At 43.3% G+C, this 16898-nt stretch overlaps 1 protein-coding gene across 6 annotated transcripts in view; it reads right to left on the bottom strand.

Moving 5' to 3' along the window:
• LOC122920145 (keratin, type I cytoskeletal 9-like) overlaps nt 1–15321 on the bottom strand; it is a 125769-nt gene extending 110448 nt beyond the window's left edge. For 3 of the 6 annotated variants that reach the window (XR_006386883.1, XM_044269358.1, XM_044269363.1), the window contains exons 1-3: nt 15295–15318; nt 9251–9314; nt 8715–8792 (exon numbers count right to left, since the gene is read on the bottom strand). The gene's annotated coding sequence lies outside the window, so the exon portion shown is untranslated. Of the gene's footprint in view, nt 1–8714; nt 8890–9250; nt 9315–9893; nt 9970–15294 lie in introns of those variants that run through there. The other 3 variants (XM_044269360.1, XM_044269359.1, XM_044269361.1) reach the window with 3 other exon arrangements.
• Nucleotides 15322–16898: the final 1577 nt, after the last annotated feature.

Genomic DNA, 16898 nt, shown 5'->3' with positions numbered 1-16898 from the left:
TGTTTCAGTTATAATACTTTTCAGCTGAAGGGTGCAATGGACGACTCCCAGATCTAACAACCTAATCCTGCTAATCTGCTGAATGTATTAATGCCCATGATCCTTAGGATGTGCAATGTCTAACTTTAAGCTGGTTATTGGTCACGTTTATGTAATGACGTGTCTCTTATTATATTATCCATAATGAATATTTTTATTTTCTGTGTCAAGACATTTGCATTGCAATTAAAAACCTAATCCTACTTACAAAGGTGCTAGAGAGGATGTTCATGTAGCTATCATGGGGCCCATAAGCAGAGAGGGGCCCTGTTATGGCTAGTCTTACTACAGCAATGTGGGGGGTGGGATCCAGCCAGAAAGTCATGCTAGCCTTCTACTACAGTGGATAGAAGACTCATGGCGCAGTCTTGTCCTGGATCATGTAACGGTAGGGACACCAGGGGGCACCATTTTAATTTTCCTTTGCTACCTGCTGCTTTATTCCCTTCTTGATTTTTTTTCTCTTTTTATTCCGATTCAAAGGAATTACCTGTACATCGATTATTCACATGGTGCCTAAAATGGAGTGTCTTTCTCACAATTGTTTGTCTTAATATGTATGTATTTGTCACATTCTGTGTATTTAGAGAAACAATAATAAAATATAAATATATATATATATATGTGCTCCTATAGCTGTGGTGTGTCTATCCTTTTATGTCCTTTAGTCAGCATCTAACTGTCACGGCTGAGGATGGGGAAAATCCTCAGCCGTGCGATGCCAGATGATGTTAACCCCTGCTCGGCCAGGACGACAGAATTAGGGAGCAGGTCACCTCCTAATCGCATCCCTAATCTGACCCCAACTCCTAGCTGCATGGGCCGACCTTTAAGGTAGGAGGACCCATGCTCAGGAACCTCGGATCCCTAACTCACCCTCCGACCGGTCCCTGGACTAGGAGTCAGGGTAAGACGGCCTGTTCCTTCTGGACACGGAGGAACAGGGGTTTCACTGGCCAAGCTGCAGGGAAAAGGGGAAACACAAACAGATCTATGGACATGGCAGGTGAACTGAACCAGTTCCACCTACCTGCCACAGCCTTGCTGACTGGATCCCTGTGGTGGCAAGCTGAAGATCCCAATGCATCCACACACGGAGACCCAGATCCATAGCTGCACAGAAAAACAAGGAAAAGATCAAATAGACATCACACATAAACTTGACATAAACTTATGACCACAAGGGTGGCCCCCACTGGCAGGTGAAATAACAGGAGGCTGCTCCAGCTAAGCATGGCTGAAGTAACCCACAGACTGGAGCTAACAGTGAGGCTTTATAGGCCCAAGTAGCCACACCCAACAAACACACCCAGTGTTCACAGACACAGAAGGGAATTAACCCTTCAAACACAAGGTAAGGGAAGACGGACACTTAAAAGGGGAATACACACATAAAACACACACTACACCTGTTGCCGCGGGCAACGGCATGTGTGACAATCATGTCCTGGGGATCAGCCATAGGGCTGGGACACTGCCACCACACGCACAAAAGACCACACGTTGCCACGGACAACCAAATGCAGGGAAGTGTCACACAACAAACCCTAGGCCGTGACACTAACAGGGATTGAAGGGTTCCAGGCTGTTCTGGATTATAGAATTCACTGCAAACTTTCTGTATAAAATGTTTCTGCTATAACTAAGAGTCTTATCATTGCCTATGGAGGTTCTGCCTTCTGCTCCTGTAACATTCTGGAATTTCCGATATACTGGTATGGTACTGGTAAAGGATTCCACATATAGTGCGCCAAAATCGGCTATAGCACAGCTCAGAGGTTCTCTTGCAAACTTCCAACGAATTCCAATCAGTAGCAAAGCATGATGGATATTAGTAAATTAATCTTCCTTATACCACACATATAAATATAGAAATGTTGTAGTTAAAACATATCAAAGTCCATACTGTATACAAAGTCAAGTTTACGGAGGCAGACAAAAGCATGTTACTGTGCTTATTCACGTTGAGAAGAACACTGATCATGCCTGAAGAAGGAGCCACACGCCCGAAACGTCGTGGTAGCAGCGACGTGCTTCTGCCTCCGTGTATTGGACTTTACTATGTTTTTTCTACAACATTTGTATATATATATATGTGTGGAATATAGAAGATTAATTTAATAATATTCAGCATGCTCTGCTGCTGAATGGGATACTGTAGACTGGTCTCATACTGGGAACGCTGTTATGTCCTGACCCAAAAAAGTCACAATATCCCTTAGGCCAGTTGCATACGAGCACAATATAGGCGTATTCGTGCACTCGTGTTCTGGCTGCAAGTCACAGACTGATTGCGGGTATAATGACCCAATGATCCCTATGGTGCTGTCAGTTGCGGGTCATTAGAATTGCAGTCTCACTGTAACATGGGTGCACAAATGCACCAATATGATGCTTCTGTAAAACTGGCCAGATCATTCATTTCTGTCCTGCAAGGGCTGAGTGCACAGAGTTGGTGGTAAACGTTTTTTTTTTTTTTGCAAATATCTCGTCCCTTACAATGTGTCCTTTCACCCAGATTTGCAAATCTATGACTTCCATCATCCACTGAGGGCACCAGATTGTTAGCGAATGCTGATAGTAGTAGTTTTGCAACAAATGGAGAGTTACAGATTGCAAACAGAGACATACATTTAGGCACTTTTAATCAGAGGCTAAATATTGGAGGTGGGAAAACACATGGATGACCTGGTAGGCTACTTTCACACTAGCGTTCTGCTGTCCGCTCGTGAGCTCCGTTTGAAGGGGCTCACGAGCGGAGCAGAACGCTTCCATCCAGCCCTGATGCAGTCTGAATGGATGCGGATCCTCTCAGACTGCATCAGTCTGGCGGCGTTCAGCCTCCGCTCGCCTCCGCACGGCCAGGCGGACAGCTGAACGCTGCTTGCAGCGTTCAGCTGTCCGCCTGGCCGTGCGGATCCGTCCAGACTTACAATGTAAGTCAATGGGAACGGATCCGCTTGAAGATAACACCATATGGCTCAATCTTCAAGCGGATCCGTCCCCCATTGACTTTACATTGAAAGTCTGAACGGATCCGCTCAGGCTGCTTTCGCACTTAGAAATTTTTCTAAGTTATTAATGCAGACGGATCCGTACTGAACGGAGCCTCCGTCTGCATTAATATGATCGGATCCGTTCAGAACGGATCCGATCAAGCGCAAGTGTGAAAGTAGCCTTAGTGATGCAGTGCTGCAGTTAGTTGGCACAGCTGCACGTATAGATGTCCTGCTGTAACATTCAAGAAGCGCACAACCCCATTGTCCTGATTGGTAAGAGCCTGGGGTCACGTCCCCATATGGTCACATTTTTGGCCAATCCTAAGGACATGTGCTCTACATATATTACTGGAAAGCCCCATTTAAAGTAGTGGGCTGAGTGTGGTCTTCTGCCATTACTGTCCAGTTGCCCACATTTTCGCAGCACCTTTAACAATGTATTGCAAACTGCCCAGTGCTCTCATTTCCTAAGGTACCCCACCCCAAAAACTGGACATCCAGAGCAGGCCAAAAATTGTCAATCAAGTCAAATTGGGCAGAAGCCACACATCGAATTCTTGTCTCAGTGCCTGGACTCATCTGCTCATTCCTTGCACATTTTTAAACTACGGCCACAAAAGTCACAAATTATGTAGCACACCATATTTACAACTTTTTGCGCTTCTCATCAATTTTTTAAAGTGACTATAAAAGGCCCAAGGTGTAGCAGGAGGGGCAGAGCCTCAACGTCCCACTGGACTTATTATAATTTATTCCAGGAACTGGCATAAATTATAGCTCAAGTCTAAGGCCCCTTTCACACGGGCGAGAGAGGCCGGACTAGGACGCAGGTAAGGGGAGGCCGCCATGATGGGTTTTGGTAGGAAGGGCCTGGGTGGGAATTAGTTAACGGTGGTGGGGAGGAGTGGTTAGGGTGATTAGGTAGGTGGAGTTTAGGGGTTAAATGGGGGAAAGCAATCTCCCTCCCTCCCTCCCTTAGGTTTGTGGGGTGCAGTTGTAGGGTTGGTGGGCCATGTCGCGGCAGTCGGGGCGGTGGGAGATCATAGAAGCTGGTGGTTTATGACGGTAGTGGAAATGGGAGGGCCTCAATGGTGGGGCTGGACTCTCATAGTTTAGGTACTTGGTTAATTGGAGAAGGCATCCATCAGTTGGTGTCTTCGAGCTGGTGCTTACGGCTGGAGGCAAGATGGAGTTGCCAGGTTGGCTTATGGTGGATGGTAACATTTTGGGGCTTCTACAATCTTTCTCGTCAGGGGTTAATGTTAATTGTAATGTTATTGTTATTTATGGATGTATTTATTTTATTAATAAAACGGCTGCTGTGGCCGATTTAATCCAAGCAAAGCGTGTGGTGTCTTATTGGGTTGGTACTTGGTTGGGGGAAAAAGGGGAAGTTATGGTAGGCCCTGGGTAAGTAACCAATAACCCATCAAGTATTCCGCGCGGATGCGATGCGCGAGTTACATACAGTAAGCTTGGTTCTTCTACAGTATCTACACAGTAAGCTTGGTTCTTCTACCGTATCTCTACAGCAGGGGTCGGCAACCTTTTTTGGATGGAGTGCCGATAAAAATCAAAAAATCAAAGTTGAAGCACTCAGTGTGCCAGACAATACAGAAAGGTCTTATAAAACAAACTGTATGTGACAAAAAACTAATAATCAGTTTACCTTACTACTCAATGCGACCCTTGTTCCTGAATTTCTTTGCAAAGACGATCCAGCTTTAGTTCATATGAGAAGACTTTTAGGTCCCTTTGGCAGTCACATATAGGCTCACTAAAGTGTCAGAAGCTTGCTGGCCATCCCCCCTCAGCAATAATATGTAGGCTCACTATCCTCCACACCCCCTAAAGTTGTCAGAAGCTTGCTACCCATCCCCCCTCCAGCAATCACATGTAGGCTCACTATTCTCCACCCCCCCCAAAGTTGTCAGAAGCTTGTTCCCCATTCCTACCAGCAATCACATGTAGGCTCACTATCCTCCACACCCCCTAAAGTTGTCAGAAGCTTGTCCCCCCATTTTCCCCAGCAGTTACATGCAGGCTCACCATTCTCCCACACCCCAAAGTTGTCAGAAGCTTGCTCCATATTGTCCCCCCATAACCCCTAGCAGTCACATGCAGACTCACCATCCTAAACCCACCGCCAATTTAGTCACAAAGCTTCTCCCATTCTCCAAGCTCCCTATCAACTTTCCATCTGACTGCCCCATCACACCATCCCCTGCTGCCACCTGTGCCACTACTACTCCTAACCCTCTGCTGTCACCTATGCCACTACTACTCCTAACCCTCTGCTGTCACCTGTGCCACTACTACTCCTAACCCTCTGCTGTCACCTGTGCCACTACTACTCCTAACCCTCTGCTGTCACCTGTGCCACTACTACTCCTAACCCTCTGCTGTCACCTATGCCACTACTACTCCTAACCCTCTGCTGTCACCTGTGCCACTACTACTCCTAACCCTCTGCTGTCACCTGTGCCACTACTACTCCTAACCCTCTGCTGTCATCTGTGCCACTACTACTCCTAACCCTCTGCTGTCACCTATGCCACTACTACTCCTAACCCTCTGCTGTCACCTGTGCCACTACTACTCCTAACCCTCTGCTGTCACCTGTGCCACTACTACTCCTAACCCTCTGCTGTCACCTGTGCCACTACTACTCCTAACCCTCTGCTGTCACCTGTGCCACTACTACTCCTAACCCTCTGCTGTCATCTGTGCCACTACTACTCCTAACCCTCTGCTGTCACCTATGCCACTACTACTCCTAACCCTCTGCTGTCACCTGTGCCACTACTACTCCTAACCCTCTGCTGTCATCTGTGCCACTACTACTCCTAACCCTCTGCTGTCATCTGTGCCACTACTACTCCTAACCCTCTGCTGTCACCTGTGCCACTACTACTCCTAACCCTCTGCTGTCATCTGTGCCACTACTACTCCTAACCCTCTGCTGTCACCTGTGCCACTACTACTCCTAACCCTCTGCTGTCACCTGTGCCACTACTACTCCTAACCCTCTGCTGTCACCTGTGCCACTACTACTCCTAACCCTCTGCTGTCACCTGTGCCACTACTACTCCTAACCCTCTGCTGTCACCTGTGCCACTACTACTCCTAACCCTCTGCTGTCACCTGTGGCACTACTACTCCTAACCCTCTGCTGTCACCTGTGGCACTACTACTCCTAACCCTCTGCTGTCACCTATGCCACTACTACTCCTAACCCTCTGCTGTCACCTATGCCACTACTACTCCTAACCCTCTGCTGTCACCTATGCCACTACTACTCCTAACCCTCTGCTGTCACCTATGCCATTACTACTCCTGCAACAAGCAAAATTCTGGGAGTTGTAGTTTCCCAGGCGGCAGTGCCCTCTGCCAGCCGGCCACTACATCCAGTCACACACACCATAATAATGGTATCTGGCGGATGACAGTCCGCTTCCAGGCTGCACATGTGGGCTCAAGTCACTAACAGGAAGTTCCAATGGGAGACAAACACACATCCTGCTGCACGGGAACCAATGTCACAGTCAGAATGGCCCCCTGGATACAACATACGGTTTCTCTAGTTCCGCGGCCAGGAGTTCCCAGTGGAGTCTGGTAGCTGGTTGGCACTGCGGGAAGCATGTGGGGCGGGCCTAGTAGACGCACCTGAATTTAAAAAAATTAAAGGTGCAGTGCGTCGTGGTGCGTGCCAGTCAAATATGACCTGCGTGCCATCTCTGGCACGCGTGCCGGGGGTTGCCGACCCCTGCTCTACAGTAAGCTTGGTTCTTCTACCGTATCTACACAGTAAGCTTGGTTCTTCTATCGTATCTATACAGTAAGCTTGGTTCTTCTATCGTATCTATACAGTAAGCTTGGTTCTTCTATCGTATCTATACAGTAAGCTTGGTTCTTCTACCGTATCTACACAGTAAGCTTGGTTCTTCAACAGTATCTACACAGTAAGCTTGGTTCTTCAACAGTATCTACACAGTAAGCTTGGTTCTTCTACAGCATCTACACAGTAAGCTTGGTTCTTCAACAGTATCTACACAGTAAGCTTGGTTCTTCTACCGTATCTACACAGTAAGCTTGGTTCTTCTATCGTATCTACACAGTAAGCTTGGTTCTTCTATCGTATCTATACAGTAAGCTTGGTTCTTCTATCGTATCTATACAGTAAGCTTGGTTCTTCTACAGTATTATCAGTTATCAGTACTTATCAGTTTTCAGAATCTGCAAGCACATAGCAGATGATGAAGTAACTCTAAGATCAGGAAGAACCAAAACCAACTGGAGGGGTGGTAATCAAGGAAGCAAAAGAAAACTGGATATTAAAAATGACAACAAAAATAAAAAAGGAAAAGATGATCTATTACAGGTAATAAACCTTTCAAAGGTTATATTGACACCAGATCAACTTAAAGTGTTATCTAAAGGACTCAGTTTTTGCCCCACAACTAACATGGATCTTTTTACAGTGACCAAAGATGTACACTTGTATGCCCGGAAACTGCTTTTAAAACGTTTACATTTCCATGGAGAAGAACATCAATGGTTCAACACACTAGCAGAAATGGAGGCTCTTCAAATTTTGGAAGACTTAGAGAAAGAAAATGAGGGTGAAGAACAGGTAAGCCTATTGCCCAGAGGTATGGGCAAAAAGTCCACAACTTTCCCGCCATTTAATATTTGTCCTGCTTTGGACATTTTTGTCAAATTGGTCTGCGAGGACCTGAAAAAATTAGAAAAAGAAACAGGGAGATTCAACCTGACTAGAGTTGAAAACAATGCCTTACAAGATTTAAAAAAACTTAAAGGCATTGTAATTAAACAAGCAGACAAAGGGGGCAACGTTGTAATCTGGCCCTCAGAAATGTATGAAAAACAAGTCTTTAAGTTATTAAAGGACAAAACTTGCTATAAATGCATGCCTAATAATCCCATACTAACTTTTCAGGAGAACCTATGTGAAATGCTTCTGCAGGCTTTTGAAAATAATATCATCCCCAAAAAGACTTTGGAAACTCTACAAGTAATTCATCCTAGGACGCCAACCTTTTATATCATCCCCAAAATCCACAAAAATAAAGAAGATCCACCAGGAAGGCCAATTGTGGCTGGCAATGAAGGTCTTTGCGAGAATATCTGCCGCTTTGTAGATTATTATTTGCAATTGCAGGTGGCCAATTTACCGTCATTCGTACAGGATACTACAGCAGTGTTAAAAAGACTACAAAATATCCAAATGGAAGATGACATGTGGCTGGTTACGGCAGACGTCGAATCATTATACACAAGTATCAGACATGACAATGGCCTGAAGGCAACAGCGGATTTCCTGAAAGGTAATAATTGTGACCAACATTTCAATGGTTTTATCTTGAACCTTCTACAATTTATACTGGAACACAACTTTTTCGTCTTCAAGGACAAATATTATTTGCAACTGCAGGGGGTTGCGATGGGGGCCACTTGTGCCCCCTCGTATGCCAACTTATTCCTTGGAGCATGGGAAAGGTCCATTTTTCAGGATGGGCAAATCGTCAATGTAGATAAGGTCCATAATTGGATACGCTACATTGACGATATCCTATTTATTTGGGAAGGACCATTGGAGGATCTAAATGATTTTATGTGTATGCTCAATACAAACGAGCTTAACATCAAACTTACCTTTCAGGCTGCTAGAGAGCTGGATTTTCTGGATCTTCATATTTCGGTGGGTGAGGATGGAATGCTCAAAACAGACATCTACAGAAAAAAGACGGCAGTAAATTCCATCCTACATGCAGAGTCAGCACATCCCAGGACAACTATCAACGGAATCCCCACAGGTCAGTTTCTAAGGCTGAAAAGAATCTGTTCAGAAACAACTCAATACCACAAACAATCTAAAATAATGAAAGACAGATTTCTAGATAGGGGGTACAGCAATCGGCAACTCAAAAAAAGTATGAATGTGGCAAAACAAAGAACAAGAGAAAAATTGCTATACCCTAATGATAAAATTAATAAAGATCAGAGCCAGGAACCAAGATTCATAACTAATTACAATAGACAGTGGGGGCAAATCAATAAAGTCCTAAATAAACATTGGGAGGTGCTTCTAACTGATATTAAACTAAAACAAATTGTCATCAATAGACCCCTAATCACTGCAAGAAGGTCCAAAAATTTAAAAGATATTCTGGTTCACAGCCATTACATACCTGAGACAGTTGGAATAAAGGATGAAATGAAAGGCGGCTCCTATGCTTGCGGTAGATGCAAAGCCTGCAGGAATATGGAAAGGACCAATGTTTTCACGGACGCAAATAAACAAAGAACTTATGAGATTCGGGAGTATATATCCTGCTCCTCCACGGGAGTAGTATATTATGCTACTTGTCCGTGTGATAAAATATATGTAGGCCTGACCACACGAGAATTGCGTAAAAGGATTAGAGAACATGTCAGGGACATAGAAAAGGCGAACGATGAAGATGATCTAGCAAACCTAAAAACCATACCCAAACACTTTAAGATCTTCCACAAAGCTAATCCAAGTGGACTTAAGTTTAGGGGAATCGATTTAATCCATCTAGGGACTAGAGGAGGAAATAAGGGTAAAAAATTAGCACAACTAGAAAGCCAATGGATCTTTCGATTAAATTCCCTCACACCGGTAGGACTTAATGAAAATTTCGGCTTTAGTTCCTTCCTCTGAGGTACTGTGTCTTTTAAACTTATTTTATGGGGAAAATAAATGTTTTTTAACGTCTCTTAATTATTTCAGGATATAGTATCCTTACATAATATTATTATTACTATTATTTTTAACAGGTTCATTCAATTATGACCATATATACTTACTTTGGTTTCTTTTTGTCCAAAATTAGTATAGGCTCCATCTTTCTAGATACATGTGCGACCTCTTAAGAGAAGTAACAAGTACTATTCTGGCGATTGAATCCATCAGGAGAAGATACAGCACGTTTGGTCCTATAGAGGACAGATTTAATGGACTGTTACGTTGGTGGCTTCTTTAAATGAATTATTAGCCCTATTAAACCTCCTTTAATTTCTAAAGGCGGACTACAGAATAACATAGTATTTATAAATAAGATGTTCATATCTTTCTTTTATATTATATTTTTGCACTAATAATATTGTCCTTTGTGCACTGTCACTTTAATTAACAGCTGATCAATGCCGGCAATTGGATTTATATTCAATTAGCACTAAAGCACTTTATTGATCTGTACATTGTTATTTATTAATGTATAACTAATAATCCATGATGTTAATCATGCATAAAAAGGCACTTCTTTTCCCCACCTTCCCTCCCCCCTCCTTTCCCCACTTCATACCCCCCCCCCCACCTTCCCCCCCCCCCCTTTCTTCCCCCCCCCCTCCCCCCTCCTTTTTTCCTTTTTGATATTTTACACTAATTATCATAGTATTTCACTTAAATATTTAAGATTTAATGTTATTATATCACTTGTTAGTAGTGCCACAAATATTGTTGCCATACATGAATTCATTTTTAACCTGATATTAAATAATAGTTTAAAGTATATATTAATTTTAAAGAAAACTCACATTAGTAACGGTGGCTGTAGAATATTATTCATGATTATTCCATCTTTTTTTCATGAACAGCCTATATCCTCAGGCCGATATTTTGTAGAGTTTCTAAATATGGATACCGCTACTATAACAAACTAAAGTTCTTTTCCACGTGCTTCTCTAAATATGTCACATACCACTGTATCAGCCGCCAATTCAGGCACGCATTGTATCTGACGAGAGCGGCACAGTGCGCATGACGGTCCTGCGGCCAGCAGGCTTCCCTCCGTCTCCAAGGAGATCAGACGCCGGTGACGTCAGCCCGTGCCGCACGCGACACGCGGCTGCCCTTGCTGCCGTCGGACTCAGGGGACGGGCGGAAGCAATTACAGCAGCGGCCGGAAGTGACGTGTCATGCGCCAGCACAGCCTATCTCGATTTAGCCTGCACACGTGATTCCAAGTGCCTCCACTCATTGGACAACATTCCTTAATATAAACTGGTCATCTAGCCCCATTAATTTACTCCTCCTGAGGACGCAGAACGGCGAAACGTACGTCGGGGAGATCCAGAGCCTCAACCTTACCCCTCCAGACTGGTTCATCAAACGGTTAGTACTGTTAGACTTCAGCTTCATCAATTAGAATTTTGCTCACTGGACAGGTGATAGTCTCTTTAATATAGTAACATGGGAGTTTGCTCCTAGTATAATGTTCCTAGTGCACCCCAGATACATATCCTTACAGAGTCCACCATAGTGCAGTGTTCAGACCTAGATGTTTTCCTTTCCATGAGAATAGTCATACTTTATAAAAAGGCTCTTTAGCTATTAGTTAGCTTCACTCTAAAGGCTTGATACTACTTTTTCAATAAATTGTTATAAGTAATGTAATCATGTTCATACTTTGATTTTCTAATAAAGATAATATATATTTTAAAAAATATTTTGGGATCTTTGTGTACTTATTTAAAGGTGTTTATTATCTACATGATTAATGCCATTTGCTGAAGTGAGACAACCCCTTTAACAGTGAATTACACTATAAGCCAACCCCACCATCTTCATAGACTCCATATCAATGAGAAATGGGCTGCGGCTGTAAGCAGATACTATAACAGTAAGCTTGGTTCTTCTACCGCATCTACACAGTAAGCTCGGTTCTTCTACCGTATCTATACAGTAAGCTTGGTTCTTTCACACTTGCGTTCTTTTCTTCCGGCATAGAGTTCCGTCGTCGGGGCTCTATGCCGGAAGAATCCTGATCAGTTTTATCCTAATGCATTCTGAATGGAGAGAAATCCGTTCAGGATGCATCAGGATGTCTTCAGTTCCGGAACGGAACGTTTTTTGGCCGGAGAAAATACCGCAGCATGCTGCGCTTTTTGCTCCGGCCAAAAATCCTGAACACTTGCCGCAAGGCCTGATCCGGAATTAATGCCCATTGAAAGGCATTAATCCGGATCCGGCCTTAAGCTAAACGTCGTTTCAGCGCATTGCCAGATCCGACGTTTAGCTTTTTCTGAATGGTTACCATGGCTGCCGGGACGCTAAAGTCCTGGCAGCCATGGTAAAGTGTAGTGGGGAGCGGGGGAGCAGCATACTTACCGTCCGTGCGGCTCCCGGGGCGCTCCAGAGTGACGTCAGGGCGCCCCACGCGCATGGATGACGTGATCGCATGGCACGTCATCCATGCGCATGGGGCGCTCTGACGTCATTCTGGAGCGCCCCGGGAGCCGCACGGACGGTAAGTATACTGCTCCCCCGCTCCCCACTACTACTATGGCAACCAGGACTTTAATAGTGTCCTGGCTGCCATAGTAACACTGAACGCATTTTGAAGACGGCTCCGTCTTCAAATGCTTTCAGTTCACTTGCGTTTTTCCGGATCCGGCGTGTAATTCCAGCAAATGGAGTACACGCCGGATCCGGACAACGCAAGTGTGAAAGAGCCCTAAGCTTGGTTCTTCAACAGTATCTACACAGTAAGCTTGGTTCTGCTACTGTATCTATATAGTAAGCGTTGTTCTATTATCAGTCCTATTATCTATATAAAAGTTATATATGCTATCACTTATAACTTACCTTCCTCGTCAAGATTTGCTGTCTGGCAATCAAATGAATCTACAGGACGTGATAATACAACATCCACAATATTGACTGACTAATAAGTTTTTAGAATCTGCAAGCACATAGCACTTTATCTACATGATTAATGCCATTTGCTGAAGTGATTCCCTTTAACAGCGAATTACACTATATGCCAACCCCACTATCTTGCAGAAGAAGAAAGAAGATGAACCTTTGGATGGCGCTGTCAGCAGGAGTCAGAAGCAGGTAGGTATTGATAACAATACTTTTATTTTCAGTCAACGCGTTTCAGGGGCGGAGGGCCCCCTTCATCAGGACAGTATACAATTATTGTATACTGTCCTGATGAAGGGGGCCCTCCGCCCCTGAAACGCGTTGACTGAAAATAAAAGTATTGTTATCAATACCTACCTGCTTCTGACTCCTGCTGACAGCGCCATCCAAAGGTTCATCTTCTTTCTTCTTCTGCAACTTACTTCTCCCCGACGAAAGCTTCCAAGGCACGGGGCTGGAACCTAGGCAGCAGCGCAGGCACCCCGCACGCTGATCGGGAAAATCAGCACAAGCTTCATATAGGTGTTGTGACTTTTCACAACACCTTCTGGTAAGAGTTTTTTATCCATCTCTTGCACCTATTAATATACAATACCACACATGAGGCGCTGCCTCCTATCTCTCTTTTAACCCCACTATCTTCATAGACTCCATATCAATGAGAAATGGGCTGCGGCTGTAAGAAGATACTATAACAGTAAGCTTGGTTTTGCTACTATATCTATACAGTAAGCTTGGTTCTTCTACCGTATCTATACAGTAAGCTTGGTTCTTCTACCGTATCTATACAGTAAGCTTGGTTCTTCTACCGTATCTATACAGTAAGCTTGGTTCTTCTACAGTATCTATACAGTAAGCTTGGTTCTTCTACAGTATCTATACAGTAAGCTTGGTTCTTCTACCGCATCTATACAGTAAGCTTGGTTCTACCGTATCTATACAGTAAGCTTGGTTCTTCTACAGTATCTATACAGTAAGCTTGGTTCTTCTACAGTATCTATAATAGTAAGCTTGGTTCTTCTACCGCATCTATACAGTAAGCTTGGTTCTTCTACCGCATCTATACAGTAAGCTTGGTTCTTCTACCGCATCTATACAGTAAGCTTGGTTCTTCTACAGTATCTACACAGTAAGCTTGGTTCTTCTACAGTATCTATACAGTAAGCTTGGTTCTTCTACCGCATCTACACAGTAAGCTTGGTTCTTCTACCGTATCTACACAGTAAGCTTGGTTCTTCTACAGTATCTATACAGTAAGCTTGGTTCTTCTACCGCATCTATACAGTAAGCTTGGTTCTTCTACCGCATCTATACAGTAAGCTTGGTTCTTCTACCGTATCTACACAGTAAGCTTGGTTCTTCTACAGTATCTACACAGTAAGCTTGGTTCTTCTATAGTATCTATACAGTAAGCTTGGTTCTTCTACAGTATCTATACAGTAAGCTTGGTTCTTCTACCGCATCTATACAGTAAGCTTGGTTCTTCTACCGTATCTACACAGTAAGCTTGGTTCTTCTACAGTATCTACACAGTAAGCTTGGTTCTTCTACCGTATCTATAGAGTAAGCTTGGTTCTTCTACCGTATCTATAGAGTAAGCTTGGTTCCTCTACCGTATGTATAGAGTAAGCTTGGTTCTTCTACAGTATCTACACAGTAAGCTTGGTTCTTCTACCGTATCTATACAGTAAGCTTGGTTCTTCTACAGTATCTACACAGTAAGCTTGGTTCTTCTACCGTATCTATAGAGTAAGCTTGGTTCTTCTACAGTATCTATACAGTAAGCTTGGTTCTTCTACAGTATCTATACAGTAAGCTTGGTTCTTCTACCGCATCTATACAGTAAGCTTGGTTCTTCTACCGTATCTACACAGTAAGCTTGGTTCTTCTACCGTATCTACACAGTAAGCTTGGTTCTTCAACAGTATCTATACAGTAAGCTTGGTTCTTCAACTGTATCTATACAGTAGGCTTGGTTCTTCAACAGTAACTATACAGTAAGCTTGGTTCTTCTACCGTATCTACACAGTAAGCTTGGTTCTTCTACCGTATCTACACAGTAAGCTTGGTTCTTCTACCGTATCTATAGAGTAAGCTTGGTTCCTCTACCGTATCTATAGAGTAAGCTTGGTTCTTCTACAGTATCTACACAGTAAGCTTGGTTCTTCTACCGTATCTATACAGTAAGCTTGGTTCTTCTACAGTATCTACACAGTAAGCTTGGTTCTTCTACCGTATCTATAGAGTAAGCTTGGTTCTTCAACAGTATCTATACAGTAAGCTTGGTTCTTCTACCGCATCTATACAGTAAGCTTGGTTCTTCTACCGTATCTACACAGTAAGCTTGGTTCTTCTACCGTATCTACACAGTAAGCTTGGTTCTTCAACAGTATCTATACAGTAAGCTTGGTTCTTCAACTGTATCTATACAGTAGGCTTGGTTCTTCAACAGTAACTATACAGTAAGCTTGGTTCTGCTACTGTATCTATATAGTATGCTTTGTTCTATTATCAGTTCTATTATCGATATAAAAGTTATATATGCTATCACTTACAACTTACCTTCCTTGTCAGGATTTGCTGTCTGGCAATCAAATGAATCTACAGGACGTGATAATACAACATCATCCACAATATTGGCTGACTAATTAGTTTTCAGAATCTGCAAGCACATAGCTAAGGTGTTTGTTATTAGCACAGTAGATACTCATGGGGTTACTGTGACCCCACTTCACATGAGACACCTTGACCTCCAGGGGCACACCTAAACTAATGCACTCAGTAGCTTTGGCTACAGTTTCTTTAGCACTGCATTTACCTGCACTAGCAGTGTGTTACAGTTACAGAGTAAAGTCATATCAAACACAACTTTACATTACAGTCATCACAGAATTGTTGTGTCATTTTTCAGACGCCATCTCATGAAACACATTGGGGTAGATTTATTAAAGCTTTCACGCCACTATTGAGACATAAAAAGGACGCAATTTATGGAACATGTCCTATTTGTGCCAAAACTTGCAACTTTTTGCACTGCTTGCAATTTTTTTTTAAATAGTCATGAGAAAAGAGGCAGGGCCTTTCTGGTGCAAGGAGGGTCAGAGATGCTCTCAATAACTTAGGCACATGTGACTCCAGTGCAGGGGGATTAAAACTGGTGAAGGAGCACGGACCCAGCAGTGGCTTTGAGCATGTAAGTATGCTTCTCTTTGCAGGTCTGGCCAGGGTGGGGATTTGCAAAAAAAACAGTAAGCAAAAGGGCGCCAACCTCATTAACCCCTTTAAGCAACATCCAGTTTGGACCAAATGCTGTAGCCGATTTTTAAAATATTACATGCATTCCCATATAGCAACCATAGGCTAAACCTGCAATATCACGCAACCATCATTTAAAGGAGTATTCCCATCTCTGACTTTTCTATGCCATAAAAGTCCGATAGACACAATGTGACACATTTATTAAGCTCGCCTTTTTTTAGGAGACTGGCGTATTTGAAATGCCTGTTATTAAATTGCTCCAAATGTATTATGCCTTAATAAATCAGTTTAATTGTATCTGGTTTAAAGTCTAACCTCGTTTTCTTGTAAGACATGTTCATATTCGCTAAGACTTGTCTCGTTGGTCTGTGCATGAAAAAATTGCGCAAATGACCAGAAAAAAGTCAAAACTATCTATATTTTGCGGAACGGAATAGCTGGCCCCTAATAGAACAGTCCCTTCCTTGTCCGTAATGCGGACAATAATAGGACATGTTCTATTTTTTTGCGGAACGGAAATACGGACATACAGAAACGGAATGAACATGGAGTAACTTCCGTTTCTTTTGTGGACCCATTGAAATGAATGGTTCCGTATACGGTCTGCAAAAAAAAACTGAATGGACACGGAAAGAAAATATGTTCGTGTGCATGAGCCCTGAGCCTGGTCAGGGGTGGAATAGAAATAAAACTGTTTATGCGGCTAATTCAGGTGCACAAAAAGGTGCACCAACATAAATACTTCGGAGATAAGGCACAATGCAAAGAGAACTCCAAAATTTGTCTCAAAATAAGAATTAAACGAACAAGGCACAAATGCCTCCTAAACAGGCACAAAATGAGTTGGTAAATGAAACTTGGACCCGTTCCCACTCCTGACTCGTCTGATTTACTAGCTACATGAGTTC

The sequence above is a fragment of the Bufo gargarizans genome, chromosome 10 (assembly GCF_014858855.1).
Source record: "Bufo gargarizans isolate SCDJY-AF-19 chromosome 10, ASM1485885v1, whole genome shotgun sequence".
In the NCBI taxonomy this organism is placed as follows: domain Eukaryota; kingdom Metazoa; phylum Chordata; class Amphibia; order Anura; family Bufonidae; genus Bufo; species Bufo gargarizans.
Note: the sequence above shows the minus strand (reverse complement) of the source record. Positions and strands in the feature narration are given on the sequence as shown.